Source organism: Notamacropus eugenii, chromosome 4 (genome assembly GCF_028372415.1).
Source record: "Notamacropus eugenii isolate mMacEug1 chromosome 4, mMacEug1.pri_v2, whole genome shotgun sequence".
Taxonomy (NCBI): Eukaryota; Metazoa; Chordata; class Mammalia; order Diprotodontia; family Macropodidae; genus Notamacropus; species Notamacropus eugenii.
The window spans coordinates 113,774,599-113,779,755 of record NC_092875.1 but is presented as its reverse complement, the minus strand read 5'-3'; the positions used below and the strand labels follow the sequence as shown (position 1 = coordinate 113,779,755).

Below are 5,157 nucleotides of genomic sequence, written 5' to 3'. Positions count from 1 at the left end.
GCAATTTGAGATGGTTCTACAATTACTCTTCAAGTATTTTTTAGAAGGTTTGAACCAAGGAATTGGTTTCCTACATATTTAAAGATGTTTATCTTTTTTCTTTCACTAAAGATGAATCAATTTTACTACAGTAAAAGTTGGGTTTCAACTTTAGCTCATTCAACTTTGATGTTACCATTAAATGGATGCCTGTGATAAATTCCAGAGAGAAGTTGGACTCAGTGTCCTCAGGGAAAGAAACTGAGGACAAGAGAGAAGAAAGAAAAAGGAGAAAAGAAAGCTTCTCTCGACCTTGGAACCTTGACAAGCTAGTGGCCTACTCTTTGCACACTCACCCGTATCCCCACCTATGTCCTTTCATCATCAAACTTCTGAAATTGTTCTCCTCAAGGTCATCAATGACCATCATACCAGTAGTAAATACAATAATCAGATCACAGAACAAAGGAAGTGGTCAGGAAACACAAGAAACAAAAGTAGACTACTCTTTCTACAAGTTTGTTAGTAAAAAAAAGGAACAGGCCAATTTGCTGCTCTCCTGTCTCATTGCCGGCTGAAGCCTTGGGGCTCCTGCTCTTTCTGCCAAGATGCCTGAGGAAACGCAAACCCAGGACCAACCCATGGAGGAGGAGGAAGTGGAGACTTTTGCCTTTCAGGCAGAAATTGCTCAGTTGATGTCTTTAATCACTAATACATTCTACTCTAATAAAGAGATTTTTCTGAGAGAGCTGATTTCAAATTCATCTGATGCCCTGGACAAAATCAGGTATGAGAGTCTGACAGATCCAAGTAAACTAGACTCTGGGAAAGAGCTGAACATCAGCATCATTCCAAACAAAGATGATCGCACCCTTACCATTGCAGATACTGGTATTGGAATGACCAAAGCTGATTTAATCAACAATCTTGGTACAATAGCAAAGTGTGGAACCAAAGCTTTTATGGAAGCATTACAGGCTGGTGCAGATATCTCCATGATTGGTCAGTTTGGTGTTGGTTTTTATTCTGCCTATCTGGTGGCTGAGAAGGTGACGGTCATCACCAAACATAACGATGATGAGCAGTATGCCTGGGAGTCTTCAGCAGGAGGGTAGTTCACTGTTAGGACTGATGTAGGTGAACCTATGGGTCATGGAGCAAAGGTAATTTTGCATTTGAAAGAGGACCAAACTGAGTACTTGGAGGAACGAAGAATAAAGGAAATTGTGAAGAAGCATTCGCAATTTATTGGCTATCCAATTACACTTTTTGTGGAGAAAGAACATGATAAAGAAGTCAGTTATGATGAAGCAGAGGAGAAAGAAGAGAAACAGGAGAAGGAAAAAGAAGAAAAGGAGTCTGAGGACAAGCCAGAGATAGAAGATGTTGGCTCTGACGAAGAAGAAGAAAAGAAAGATGGTGACAAGAAGAAAAAGAAGAAGATTAAAGAAAAATATATTGATCAAGAAGAGGTTAATGAAACAAAGCCAATTTGGACCAGAAATCCTGATGATATAACTAATGAAGAATATGGTGAATTCTATAAGAGCTTGACAAATGACTGGGAAGATCATTTAGCTGTGAAACACTTCTCAGTGGAAAGACAGTTGGAATTCTGAGCCCTTCTCTTTGTTCCAAGATGTGCACCCTTTGATTTATTTGAAAATAGAAAGAAAAAGAATAACATCAAATTGTATGTGCGCAGAGTTTTCATTATGGATAACTGTGAAGAACTGATTCCTGAATATCTGAATTTCATCAGAGGTGTAGTGGATTCTGAAGATCTTCCTCTAAATATCTCACGTGAAATGCTGCAGCAAAGCAAAATTCTGAAAGTAATAAGGAAGAATTTGGTCAAAAAGTGCTTGGAACTCTTCACTGAACTGTCTGAGGACAAAGAGAATTACAAAAAGTTTTATGAGCAGTTTTCTAAAAACATTAAGCTTGGAATACATGAAGACTCCCAGAACCGAAAGAAACTTTCAGAATTGCTGAGATATTATACTTCTGCTTCTGGTGATGAGATGGTTTCTCTTAAGGACTACTGCATGAGGATGAAGGAGAACCAGAAGCATATCTATTATATTACTGGTGAAACTAAGGACCAAGTGGCTAATTCAGCTTTTGTTGAGCATCTTCGGAAACATGGTTTGGAAGTAATATATATGATTGAACCTGTTGATGAGTATTGTGTGCAACAGCTAAAGGAATTTGAGGGCAAGACTTTAGTGTCTGTAACCAAAGAGGGTTTGGAACTCCCAGAAGATGAAGATGAAAAAAAGAAACAGGAGGGAAAAAAAAGCAAAGTTTGAAAACCTTTGCAAAATTATGAAAGATATCCTAGAGAAGAAAGTTGAAAAGGTAGTTGTATCAAACCGATTGGTTACTTCCCCGTGCCGCATTGTCACAAGCACATATGGCTGGACAGCAAACATGGAAAGAATAATGAAGGCTCAGGCACTGAGAGACAACTCAGCAATGGGTTACATGGCAGCGAAGAAGCACTTGGAGATCAACCCTGACCATTCCATTATTGAAACACTACGGCAAAAGGCAGAGGCTGACAAGAATGATAAATCAGTGAAAGATCTGGTCATCTTACTGTATGAAACTGCACTGTTGTCTTCTGGGTTCAGTTTGGAAGATCCCCAGACACATGCCAATCGGATCTACAGGATGATCAAACTTGGTCTTGGAATTGATGAAGACGATTCAACTACTGAAGAAACCAATGCAGCTATCACTGAGGAAATGCCACCTCTTGAAGGGGATGATGACACATCGCGCATGGAAGAAGTGGACTAAAAAGCATTCCAAAACATGGAATTACAGCATGTTTCCTAGACTAGTCTGAATAAGTTATTTTGTATAAGGTGTTGAGAAAATACTTGATGTCTTCATTCCCTCTGATGTATATTTTCAGATATGTTCTCTTTATTTTTGTTAAATCACTTTTTAAAAAAGTATGGCATGAACATGCTATTAAAGGGAAGTTTAGGATTCTCTTCCCTTTTAAGTATAATCAATACTGTGATACCTTAGACATTCAAAGAACTAGTAATCATTGTAGTTTACTTTGGTTTTATTTTAGGGAGGGAGAAATAATATCCTTAATAAATGTCCCAACATTGTAATCTAATGTTAACTCACTAACGCTCCTGTGGTCTGAATAAAGTATGTAACAGAAAGCTGAATAATGGAATTGAATTACTCCTTGGTCTCTAAAATACACTGTTTTGAGGTATCTTAAAATGTTTATAAAATTGTCTTTCTTTTATATATTTAAAAGAATTGAATTCCATTCTATTCCACCCATTTTTGCATGTATAAAATCCTGAAGTCTAGGAAAATAAAAGTGTTAACACCAAAAAAAAAAAAAAAAAGGAACAAAGGCTGTCATAGACAGATGAAAGATAGATATACATCTACATACACACATATGCATCTAGATATCAATTATGTATATGTATACACACACACACACACACACACACACACACACACATATATATATATATATACATACCTGAAGGTCTACAGAGCCATTGTGATGAACTCATTGATGTATGCCTGTGAATATGAACAGTCTACCAGCGCCATACCAGGAAACTGAATCACTTCCATTTGAACTGTGTCTTAGGAAGATTCTAAAGATCATCTAGCAGGTTAATAAGTACCAGCTACTGAGGTCCTTACTCAAACTAAACTGCCAAGCATTCAAACTATGCTTCAGAGAGTGCAATTCCAATGGGCTAGCCACATTGTTGGAATACAAAATGTACACTTGCCAAAAAGACTATTTTATGGAGAACTCACATAGGGCAGGCAATCACATGATGGTCAGAAGAAGAGATACAAGGACACTCTCAAGGTGTTTCTCAAGAACTTTGGATTTGATTGTGACATGGGAGACACTGGCACAGGACCTCTCAGCATGTCATGCTCATATCAGGGAAGGTACTTTGCTCTATGAGCAAAGCAGAATTTAATCAACTCAAAGGAAATGTAGGATCTAAGAATTTAGAGTATCCACCCCAAATGTTCACATGGACTATCTGTGCCCAGTCTGTGGTAAAGTATTCTGAGCTCATATTGGTCTAATCAGCCACAGTTGGACACATTGAAATTTGATTTTATCATAGTGATGTCATTTTGGTCCTCTTCAAGAGTGAAGGACAACCACCAACCACGTATATGTCTATCTATAAATACACACATGCATGTGTGTGTATGTGTGTACATACATATATATACATATGTGTGTATGTATATGCACACATACACACATATATACATACACATATCTATACATATATATCTATACATATATCTATATCTATGTCTATATCTATATCTATATATACTTATATATATAGTCTATTGCATATGAAATCTGCCTGTGATACTTTGGGTTTCTAGGCAAGGCACACAATATCTCAATACTCTAGATAATCTCTAAGATGAGAAGGTTCCAATTTTCTTTGGTAGAGGGAGTTTCCATACCTGAGAGTTCCAAATGTCAATTAAATCATAGGTCCAGCCATTATATACGCAAATATATGCATGTGAATAAAGTTGTGCATATGTTTAAAGATATCTCAGCATGCATATACACACATATATGTACATGCATGCATATGCCTACACATGTTCATTATGTTGCTGAGATTATGCAATATTTTGAATGATTTACCTTTATGCATTTTCTGTGTGTGTTTGTGATGAGTGTGCGTGTGCGTATGTGTTTAACTTAGACTCAAAGGGCCAAAGACATTTAATGTCCAAATAACCTGTATATATTTGGAACTGAGCAGTAAAGTGGCAGAACCACTGGATGTGTGAACTCAAAGAGACCGTAGCATTAACTTCAACCAAGTCTCTTTCACCCACCAATCCATTTAATAGACAAAGAAACAGACTTGGAGCCACACAGGTAGTAAGTGGAATATTTCAAACACAATATTTTAACTCTAAGTCCAAACTTCTTGTCATTATTTTAGCCAGAGGTTGTCTTGGAAACATCTGAGCCTTTCACTTTCCTAGAGATGCTTTCATTCATTCGTCTTACCTCATGGCCCACACGACCTTGGTAATCTATGGGATAGTTTAAATTAAAAAGTGTGTTGGGGGAAGGGAAGGAGGAAAACCAATGCATTCATGTTATGTAACTTTTATAAA

At 37.2% G+C, this 5,157-nt stretch overlaps 1 pseudogene; it reads left to right on the top strand.

Moving 5' to 3' along the window:
* Positions 1 to 541: 541 nt before the first annotated feature.
* On the top strand, positions 542 to 3,362 carry LOC140500501 (heat shock protein HSP 90-alpha pseudogene; annotated as a pseudogene).
* Positions 3,363 to 5,157: the final 1,795 nt, after the last annotated feature.